Genomic DNA, 5726 nt, shown 5'->3' with positions numbered 1-5726 from the left:
AATTGGAGAGAGCTAAGAGAAAGGCAAAGATTGAAGTAAGGTATGGAAGTCTACCTTGAATTCTTATGTTTAATGCATTAATTTCATGAAATCATGGTGATATTGGAAGATTTGAAACCCATTTGGGTTAGGGTTTTATGTATGTATTTAATTGAGCTCAATTTAAGAAATTAGACCTTGGGTTCTATGATTTTGTTTATGATTGGAACTCAACCTTATGAATACCATATGAATGAACCCTAGATTGTCCATAGAATAAGGTTATGCAAGGATCAAGTGTGTTTGTGGGTTGTGATTTGGAAACTTTCAAAATTATGAAAGATAAAGCATTAATCTTGAACTTGAGGCGAAGATTGATTTGTTTAAAATGGAATTACACTTGAATGATGTTAGTTTATCATGTTGTGGGATAATTTTATATGTTTTTGGGTGATTAGAGTTTAAACCAAGCTTAGAAATAGAAAGAACAAGTGTTAGAGCAAACAACATTTTCGAACAGCAGAATTTGCCCAAAGCCGCACGTGCGGCAGTTTCCTTCCAGCACCAAAAATGATTTTGAAATAACAGCAACTTGTCCCGCACGTGCGGCTCAATTCCCGCACGTACAACCCTGTTTCCCGCAAGTGAGGGACAACTCTGTTTCAGCCAACTGCAAGTAAGCATATCTCTTGCATCCGGACTCCGTTTTGAGTGATTCTTGAGCCTAAATTCAAGCCCCGGAAGTCTAGTTTCCAACGGTGGTAGTCTCACATGCAAATTATGAGTATAAAAATAGATATGACCAAATTAGTGAAGATTGTTCACTTTCTGTCCAACCATTTCATGCCATTTTCTCACCGAACCCAATTTCCTTTCATTTCTTCCTGTCTTCTTTGACATGAATTATGATTCATTGAAGACCTATGAGTTTAGAACCAACATAACTAATTGATCAAAGAGAACAAGTAAGGGATCGGTTATATTCTCATACTATGCTTTGTGCATTGTGTTTGTACGTCAAGACGAGGACATCGTCCCATTACTACTGGAAGCCCATCACTGTGAGTAAAGTAGTGTAACAATATGTTTTACTTACTTTCTGTGATTATGATTTATATATCGTTGTTTGTGAATGGCATATACTATTGACATTATGCTTGATTGAATTAATGGACATGATTGAACGATGGCATTGATATGGACCTAAGGTCGTTTTGTCCCTATTAATAAAAGTGGGCCTGAGGCCGTTATGATGTGAATTGTTTATGACTCATGGCCCTAAGGCTGAGGGAGATGGAGGCATGCCGATGTTCCATATACCCTATAATGATATGAATCATACATGATTAATAGCTCTAACACGAAGGAAGGTGGAGACATATCGATGTTCCATCTTCCCTACATTGCTCTGGACAATTGTCATTATATTGGGCCTAAGGCATTTCGTATCAAACATGGGCCAGAGGCCGTTCTGTATTACATATGGGCCTAAGGCCGTTTCGTATCAAACATGGGCCCGAGGTCGTTCTGTATTACATGTGGGCCTGAGGTCGTTTTGAAATATGGTTATGGATAAGACCTGTGTATGGTTTAATATATGCATATTTATTCTCCAAGGCTATGCTCATTCACCTAACCTCCTTACATTGCTATTATTCACTGAGCCTTGCTCATTCCATTTTAATATATATATTTATATAGGTGAGCCATAGGAGATCGATACTAGAGTTGTATGGAGGACCACCTCTCTGTCAAGTCGCTTGGGTTACACCTCCGCGTCGAGGCTTTAATTTTGTATTGGAGAAGTATGTGATTCATTGAGTCTTATGTAAATGTGTGTGAGATCTGTATAAATTCTGTGATTATATATGTAAATATGGAAGCGTATTTAAATGCTTAAATTAATCTAAACCTTGATGTATGCACAAGCTCAATGGGCATTTTACCTATGTTGGTATTTGCTTCTGCTTAAGGCCCCGTATTTGAATAAATACTATTTTGAAATTGTGTTTTGAGGCCTGAGTGCAGGCCGGTCATGGACCAAACTTCTAGGAGCGGGTTTGGGTCGTGACAAAAACAAAGAAAGATAATTAATCTTAGCCATCTAAACAAATTGCCACCTAAGACAGCAGTTCCATCAACAAGGTTTTAAAAATTAGACCTGATCGACTGGTTCAACCATTGACTGATCAGGATTTCAGTCCGGATATACCCTCTAAACTAATCCAAAAATTAGCCTATTTAGAGAGAGTTGGAAAAATCGATGGTTGGACCGTTGAACCAGTTGACTCGGGGACGGGTCAGGCGAACCAGCTAGGTTGATAAAATTAAAAATTTTGAACGTTTTTTTGATATGTTCTAACTATTTTTTTATTCTTTCTTTCTTTCTTATTATATATATAAGAAAATTTTAATTAGAAACTCTCTTTCAAGGGTTTCCTCTTATGAGAAATCCCATTGAGATCGTAAAATTATTGTGAAAGTCTCTACCTATTTATAAGAAAAAAAATTCTTCAAAAAAAAAAACTCAAGAAATCTATGTGGGATTCAATCAAATTTATTGAAGGGAGATTTGAAATTTTGATATCCTTCCAAAATTTTTGCTCTTTTTTCAATCAAATTATTGGAATTAAAATCATATGGAGGGAATATTGAATATTTGGTTTCCTCTTCCAAAATTAAAATTAATAATATTTTAAAATATATTATTGTATTTTTTAGTAAAAAAAATATTATGAGAAATATTTAAGAGAATTTAATATTTTCAATTTTCTTTTAATTTATAATTTTATTACTTGTATTTTTATTTAAATATAATTTTAAGATATTTATGACGTCACGGCTCGATTCTGGTTCAACTTGACGGTTGAACTGGTGACCCGTCCACCCAATCCCTTTTCTAGTTTACTCATCGGTCCAATTTTTAAAACATTGCCCATCAAGATTCAAAAACCACCCTTCCTTGTTATATAGATTACCTTATGGCCTTCACAATTCATCATCATGGATGACTTTACTCAGTGGACTGGAGCATCTTCAAAATTGCACTTGAAAAAAGAAAACAGAATCTTCAATGAAAAATTTAAAAAATGGAATAGGAGGAGAAATGTGTGCATTTGATAAAATAATTTATCTAACTCATTGTCCATCATTGTCGCTTTCATGTGTCAATCAAAGGTCTATGATGAAGTTTAAAATGAACACATTGTCTTCAACCACATGATAATGACAAAGGAAAGAGTAGTCGCATCTTTTTTTTCCCCAATGATCATGTATTTAAAAGCGTGATGCATGTGCACAAAAAAAAGAAGAAATCCTATTAAAAAAAATTGTACATAAATAGAAGGAAGAGACAGGGTGGTTAGAGTTAGAGTCAGTGTAAGGGTTAGAGAGAACTTAGAGTAGTTTGAAAAGAGGTAAGGAGAGAATGAGAGTGTGTGATTGGAACATAAGTAGATAGTGAGATGGGGAGAGAAAAAGTGTGAAATTTGAAATCAATATGTGAGAGAATGAAAGGAAAAGAGGCGTGTGAGATAGGAATAGGCATGTTTGGTAAGACTCACCTTGAGGCCAATTTGGTATTTCACAAGTGGGAAACAAACATCTGATCAGCTAGTTGGTGAGGTGATTTATCTGAGAAACGAACGTCTAGGCAACACAACACATTTGTCCAACTTATCTATTTAATCGTTGGATCCAAAGTCAGAATAATCTCAGCCAAACTAACAAAGGGTTCGTTTGGGAAGATCACTTGGGCTAAAAATAGCCATATAAGACAAAATAGGCTATTTTAGCCAAATAAGACAAAATGTCACATCTAACCCATAATAATTTCATTTTTTCTCTCAAAAAAATCAAAAAGCCTATCTCAAATGAGACTTTTTTGTCCCAGGCTAAAATAGTCAAAAAGCCAAAAAGCTAAAAAGCCAACCCACATCCCAAACGAAGGCAAAATGTATGAGATATGGTATACATGTTGCAAAGCATCAAATAGCTAAGAAGTACTACTATACATACACACACTTTGAAAAGAGCATATGGTATATATCTAAAATTCTAGTCACAATGGTTCATAATTTTCACCAACTTGGTTCATAACAAAGCCAAATTGGTTCATAACAAAAACGCTACAAAATCTCACAACCAAGACAACCACAAATTTAACTATCACAAAATGTCGTAACTAAGCACTAATATAATTCAAAACTAAGACTACAAATCTTTATAACTAAGAGGTACACGGGTGTATCATAAACTTCTGTCAAGTAATAACAGCACTTGCTTTGATAGGCAAATAGAACACAATTAAAAAAAAAAAAAAAAAAAAAAAAAAAAAAAACAACAACAACAACAACAACAAGAAACAACAACAACATCAAATAGAATACAATTTTCATAAGCACAAAACCTACTTTCATGAAGACCTGGGCACATTTATTCTCTTTTAGAAATAATAGCTGCATCAACCTTCAACATTGATGTAGTTAGTGTAAATCAAAGTATTATATTAACGCAGCGGATAAAATATCAGAATCATACCTTTTAGAGAAGAACCTCGTGGGTAAATCACGTGCTTCTAGAATCTGATTAATCAACCCAGCAGTGGAGTGATACTACAAAATGAGTATCACCAACACCAGTCACAGTGCAGAGGCTTGATCGTTGTTTTAATAGGAGAGAGTGAAAGAGAGAGTTTGGGAAAAAAGGTTATGGGTAAAAATCACATAACGTATATCTGATATACGTATCTCATAGATTAACCATATAATCTGATATATAACCACATATATATCAATCTATCCATCTATCCATATCTATTGATATGATAGATATAGATATCCTGAATGGTTATCCAAATAAGTTTTGAATTCAAATTCAAACTTATATGGATAAGGTTCAAAAGGTTCAGGTTCAAAGGGTCATGCCACATGGGTGCCCAATTTCTAACATCTCCCACTCGCACATGAGTTGGCATGACACTGCCACATCTCTTATCTCAATCTCCCCAAAAAAGAACAATCTCATACTAGCCAATGCACTGTGCGACTGCTGAGAACACCTGCATGTGGGAGCTCTATACTAGAAACTCAAAATGAGCCAGCATAGAGACATCAACCCAAAAAGAACAGAAATAGTGTCTCATATACCCCAGACCCATCTAATTACACCGGTCCAAAAAAAAACATCTCTAATCCCTCAAAAAGGAGCATGTTTGACCCTCTCAATTCTTGCAATATATTCATACTCAATCCGCCTCTTATACAGAGCGATGTGAGTTGCCGACAATGAATATACAACAGTGGTGTAATACTAGATGATCTTCCCTTTGCCCTCATGCCATTTAGTTTAGGATTGATCGCTTTCCCAGTGATGTCCCTTAAGGCCGAATCATACATGACCGCAGGCAACATACCAAAGTAGCAGAACATCAACCCCTTACCTTATGATATAGTCAAAAGTCACAAAAGGGTACATAAATGAAAGTCATATCAATAATGACACTTAAGACTCACATGGTGAGGAAACATGGATCCATTCTCTCACCTCATTACTCGGTCACCAAGCACATATAGTATGAATACATGCTATGGTGGAGTAACTCTTCCATAAAGAGTGACGTCATACTCGATACACCGTACAGATATTAGTCTAGTCGCTTTCTAGCGCCTAACCCGAATTCTCTATTTGCTCGCCTTCCAGGCGCCAAATGAGATCTCGCATCTGGCTAATCATACCAGGCACAACAT

This window comes from Camellia sinensis, chromosome 14 (genome assembly GCF_055761805.1).
Source record: "Camellia sinensis isolate YWXY chromosome 14, ASM5576180v1, whole genome shotgun sequence".
Taxonomy (NCBI): Eukaryota; Viridiplantae; Streptophyta; class Magnoliopsida; order Ericales; family Theaceae; genus Camellia; species Camellia sinensis.
Note: the sequence above shows the minus strand (reverse complement) of the source record.